Source organism: Otolemur garnettii, unplaced genomic scaffold (genome assembly GCF_000181295.1).
Source record: "Otolemur garnettii isolate 467f Iridium unplaced genomic scaffold, OtoGar3 scaffold00006, whole genome shotgun sequence".
Classification (NCBI taxonomy): domain Eukaryota; kingdom Metazoa; phylum Chordata; class Mammalia; order Primates; family Galagidae; genus Otolemur; species Otolemur garnettii.
In genome coordinates this window covers 20,561,539-20,566,527 of record NW_003852401.1, presented here as the reverse complement: position 1 = coordinate 20,566,527, position 4,989 = coordinate 20,561,539, and the positions used below count along the sequence as shown (strand labels likewise).

At 40.8% G+C, this 4,989-nt stretch overlaps 1 pseudogene; it reads left to right on the top strand.

Annotated features, from left to right (window-relative positions):
* The first annotated feature begins 1,111 nt into the window (after positions 1–1,111).
* On the top strand, positions 1,112–1,329 carry LOC111722135 (annotated as a pseudogene).
* The last annotated feature ends 3,660 nt before the right edge of the window (positions 1,330–4,989 follow it).

Here is a 4,989-nt window from a genome sequence, read left to right as displayed (position 1 = left end):
TGTTGGGGATTCATTGAGAATACAAGATGTGTCATACACTGAGACCCCACCCCTCTCCCCCCTTCCCTCTCTATTCTTCCTTCCCCCACTCCCCTGTTCCTCCTTCTCTCTCTCTCTGCTCTCCCTTTTCCCCACCTCCCACCATGTCATTGTCATTAATTGTCCTCAAATCAAGATTGAAGCATGATAGGATTCATGCTTCTCCATTCTTGTGATGCTTTACTAAGAACAATGTGTTTCACTTCTATCAGGTTAATACAAATGCTGTGAAGTCTCCATTTTTTTAATGGCTGAATAGTGTTCTATTGTATACATGTACCACAGCTTCTGGAAACTTTTTATTAAAATAAAGGTCTTATAATTGGTTGTGTCTCAGAATCAAAGAAATAAAATACAATAATTGTTATGCTGTTATTGTAGCAGGCATGACAGTTTTTTGGGTTTTTTTTGAGACAGAGTCTCACTATGTTGCCCTCAGTAGAGTGCCATGACGTCATAGCTCACAGCAACCTCAAACTCCTAGACTTAAGCGATCCTTTTGCCTCAGATTTCCAAGTACCATGTTTCCCCGAAAATAAGACCTACCCAAAAAATAAGCCCTAGCAGGATTTCTATGCATTTGTTAAATATAAGCCCTACCCCAATAATAAGACCTAGTGATGGGCGTGGCTATGCAGTGTATCTGCATTGCCACACCATGCATTTCGGCACAGAGAGGAAGACATCCCCTGAAAATAAGCCCTAGAGTGTCTTCTTGAGAAAAAATAAATATAAGACAGCATCTTATTTTTAGGGAAACACGGTACCTGGGACTACAGGCACTCGCCACAATGCCCAGCTATTTTTGTTTGGAGTTGTCACTGTTGTTTGGCAGGCCCAGGCTGAGTTCAAACCTGCCAGCTCTAGTGTATGTGGCTGGCACTCTAGCAGCTTGAGCTACAGGCACCAAGCCAGGCATGACAGTTTTAAGACAAGAACAGCTAAGCTCCTAATGAATAAAGTCCAGGCCATATGTTTTTTATGTTGCAGCAAATCCACTACAATATTCATGACCTTAAAAACACTGTGAATTGTCTATTAATAGTCTGGTTATGTGAAGGTCAGGGGCAAGATGGTACCACTAGTGACAGTCTCTCCACTCAAGCTCAGCCCTGCTCAACCTTGTTCCTCAGCGTGGCCTACAGAGCCACACACTACAGTTACCTAAAACCCAGGGCAGAAAAGGAGAAGAGGAAAAAAGAGGCAGGATGAGCTGAAGCAGATTGCCAGAGACCTGGCAGAAGCCCAATATGACAGCATATTAAAGTGAGAAATCTATGTCAGCCTGCTTTTCTCCAAAGCAGTAGTGGATGAATAAAGCTTCCTATGTTGTGTGGGAGAAAAAAACAAACAAAATAAAACAAACTCTGATTGTCCTCAGGCCTCCTTAGGCCTCTGTAGCCTATTAATACAAGTATGCCAAATTGCTCTAGCCTCCACATTTTTTATTTTTTTGAGACAGACCCTCAAGCTGTGCCCCTGGGTAGAGTGCCGTGGCATCACAGCTCACAACAACCTCCAACTCCTGGGCTCAAGTGAATCTCCTGCCTCTGCCTCCCAAGTAGCTGGGACCACAGGTGCCTGCCACAATGCCTGGCTATTTTTTTGGTTGCAGCCGTCATTGTTGTTTGGCATGCCCGGGCTGGATTCGAACCCACCACCTTAGGTGTATGTGGCTGGTGACTTAGCCACCTGAGCCACAGGCGCCAAGCCTGGCCTCCACATTTTACTGGTTTTAATGCTTCAATACCAAGCTTAGGAACTTCAGTACCCACCCCTAAAATTTCCCTAATTACTTCTGGAACTCCTTTATGCTCAGGACTAGCCCTTCTTTGTGTTTCTGCTCTATCCTCTGTATGTGTCAGCCACCTGAAGGAAGTACCACCTGTGGAAAGTATTTACTGCTGCCACTCCTAACTCTGCCTCTGAGAATCTTGCCTCCCAGTGCAGGAGGCACATATACCAGTATTCAAGATCAGTATATCATCTGAATAAATTTCCTGCTAAATATTCCTGCTTAGTTGGTCACACATACAGAAACCAACAACTAGTTTAAGTAACTACTTCAAGTCCCCTAAATTTTAGCAGCAGTTATCTTAGTCTGTTTTGTACTACTACAACAGAATGTTACAGATTGAGTAATTTACAAACAATACCACCCATAGCACAGTGGTTACAGTACCAGCCACACACCAAGGCTGGCGGGTTCAAACCCAGCACAAGCCAACTAAACAACTGCAAACAAAAAATAGCCAGGCATTGTGGTCCCAGCTACTTTGGAGGCTGAGGCCAAATAATGGCTTAAACTCAAGAGTTTGAGGCTGCTGTGAGCTGTAACACCATAGTACTCTACTGAGGGCGATATAGTGAGACTTTGTCTCAAAAATAAATAAATAAATGAATAAATAAAAAATAGTATACACGCCTCATGGGATTGTGCTGATTAAATGTATTTAAAAAAAAAAAAAAAGAAAAGAAAAGAAATTTACTTGTCATGGTTCTGGAGACTAGAAAGTCTAATATCAAGGTACCAGCATTTGGTGGGGCTATTTTGCTGCATCATTCACAGCAAAAGGCAGAATGTCAAAAGAGCACGTGCATGAGAGAAAGAGAAACAGATTGGGGGAGGGAACCAAAGTCATCCTTTTATCAGGAAACCACTTCCAAGATAACTAACCCATTCTAGTTATAAAATTAATCTTAACTACTGCTTAAAGGTCTCACTTCTCAATGCTATTGCACTGGGGATTAAATTATATGTTTACATAAAGTTTATACATAAACTCTGCAGACACAAATTTAAACTATGCCTTTGTTGGAACTGCATGTAATTCAGGAAAAATGTTGGTGGGAGGATGAGAAGGTTAGGGATTATAAGAACCAAGTGGCAGTCTCAGTCTTGTATAATCATCTGCTCCCTTTTAAGACATCCCCTTAATTTCCAGATCATCACTAGAAAAACATGAAAGCTCTCCAAACCTCAGTAGAAGACAACCTAGGGCAACTAGGCAACCAGCATGTAAGTGACCAAGTCTTCTCTGGCTCATGTGCCAACTTTGCAAACTTCTCTTGGATGAAGTGTGCAACTCTCCACTGTTTGCCCCAGCATTTATCTTCCAGGATGTTATCCTTATCCAACATATATAAAAAGAAAACAAAGATCAAAATTTCTGGAAAATGAGGATCTTCTTCCCCCACTTTCCCTATCCAAATGGAAAAAGGAAATGAAAATTCCAATTGTAAATTTCCTTCCAATGTCTGTCCATATTCAAAAGCCAAATTTCATGGGTTTCTTTATCTTTCACCCTCATTAGGAAGAGGGCAGGTTCTGATTCAGAAAACCACTAACATTTCTGTAAGCACTAGAGAAAAGTCTATTCTCAGGAACAAAACACAGTGTTTAGGGAATCCTGGCCTTTATATACACAGCCTTCATGTTTCTAAGAAGAATCCTCATTTTTTTAATCTAGGGAATATTCTACAACTTTGAATCATTTTCCTCTTTCTTCTCTCCATCCTTCTATCTCCCTTCAACTACCTGTAAAACCTATACATAAAATTCCTCCTCAAGGGCAGTGCCTGTGGCTCAAGGAGTAGGACACCGGCCCCATATACCAGAAGTGGCAGGTTCAAACACGGCCCCAGCAAAAAACTGCAAAAAAAAAAAAAAAAATTTCCTCCGCAAAACCCCTTCAAGAAGGGCTTACATATCAACTCATGGAAATGAGCGCTTCAGGGGAGGGGAATATGGCTCTTCAGATAAAACTAGACTCTGAATTTGAATCCTCCAGGACCCCTGTCACAACTATACAAAGTGTCCATAAACTTCTGTGCAATTTAACTATTTTAAACTGCACACAAACTTTAGGGCACCCAGAATATACCACCAAACAGAATGAACAACAGCAATAAGCTCTGATTTCAATTTAATACACTGCTAGTATTCTTTGGCTTCAGAAAGGAAAATCCTATCCTACAGTATTTCTAAGTATTTTTTAAAAGATAATTAGCCCAAGTGGCTCAAGTGGCTAAAAAGTCCACTAAAGGGAAATGTCATCCTAGTCCTAAATGAAGATCAACTTAACACTGAAACACAATGACTTATAGCAGTAATGCTTGCTGCTATAAATTGCAGCCAATATTCCTATTCATAAGAGAGAATATCTATAGGGAGGTGACTCACTACATATATTATTGATGGAGTGGGCAATGATGTAAGATTGTAGTGAAAATAACTTGCAAACTGAAATCAAATATATTATAATCATATTTGGCTTTCCACAAGAAAAGCCTAACTACAAATTTTCTCCTACTCTTAAAACATTCTGACTGGGGCAGCACCTGTGGCTCAGTGGATAAGGCACCGGCCCCATATACCAAGGGTGGCAGGTTCATACCTGGCCCCAGCCAGCTAAAACAGCAATGAGAATTGCAACAAAAAATATCCAGGTATTGTGGTGGGTGCCTGAGGTCCCAGCTACTTAGAAGGCTGAGGCAAGAGAATCACTTAAGTTGGAGGTTGCTGTGAGCTATGACACCATAGCACTCTACCAAGGGTGACAAAGTGAAACTCTGTCTCAAAAAAAAAAAAAAAATCTGACTGGAAATAGGTTTCAAATATACCCCTTATTTTCAGGCTCACTTAAATATTCAAACATTTAATTGGTATTCTGGTAAAAATCATAGTAGTTGAATTTCTGGAAACAACATTTAAATATAAGAAAAAAGCCCTAAAGAACTCATTCAGTTAAATTTAGAAGTGCAAATGACCATTTTTCAGGGTGAACCATCAATGTGTTAGAAACAATCTGAATCATCAATGTGAATCATTTTACAACAGTATTTTTCTTTTTTTTTTTTTTCTTTGAGACAGAGCCTCAAGCCGTCCCCCTGGGCAGAGTGTCGTGGCATCTCAGCTCACAGCAACCTCCAACTCCTGGGCTCAAGCGA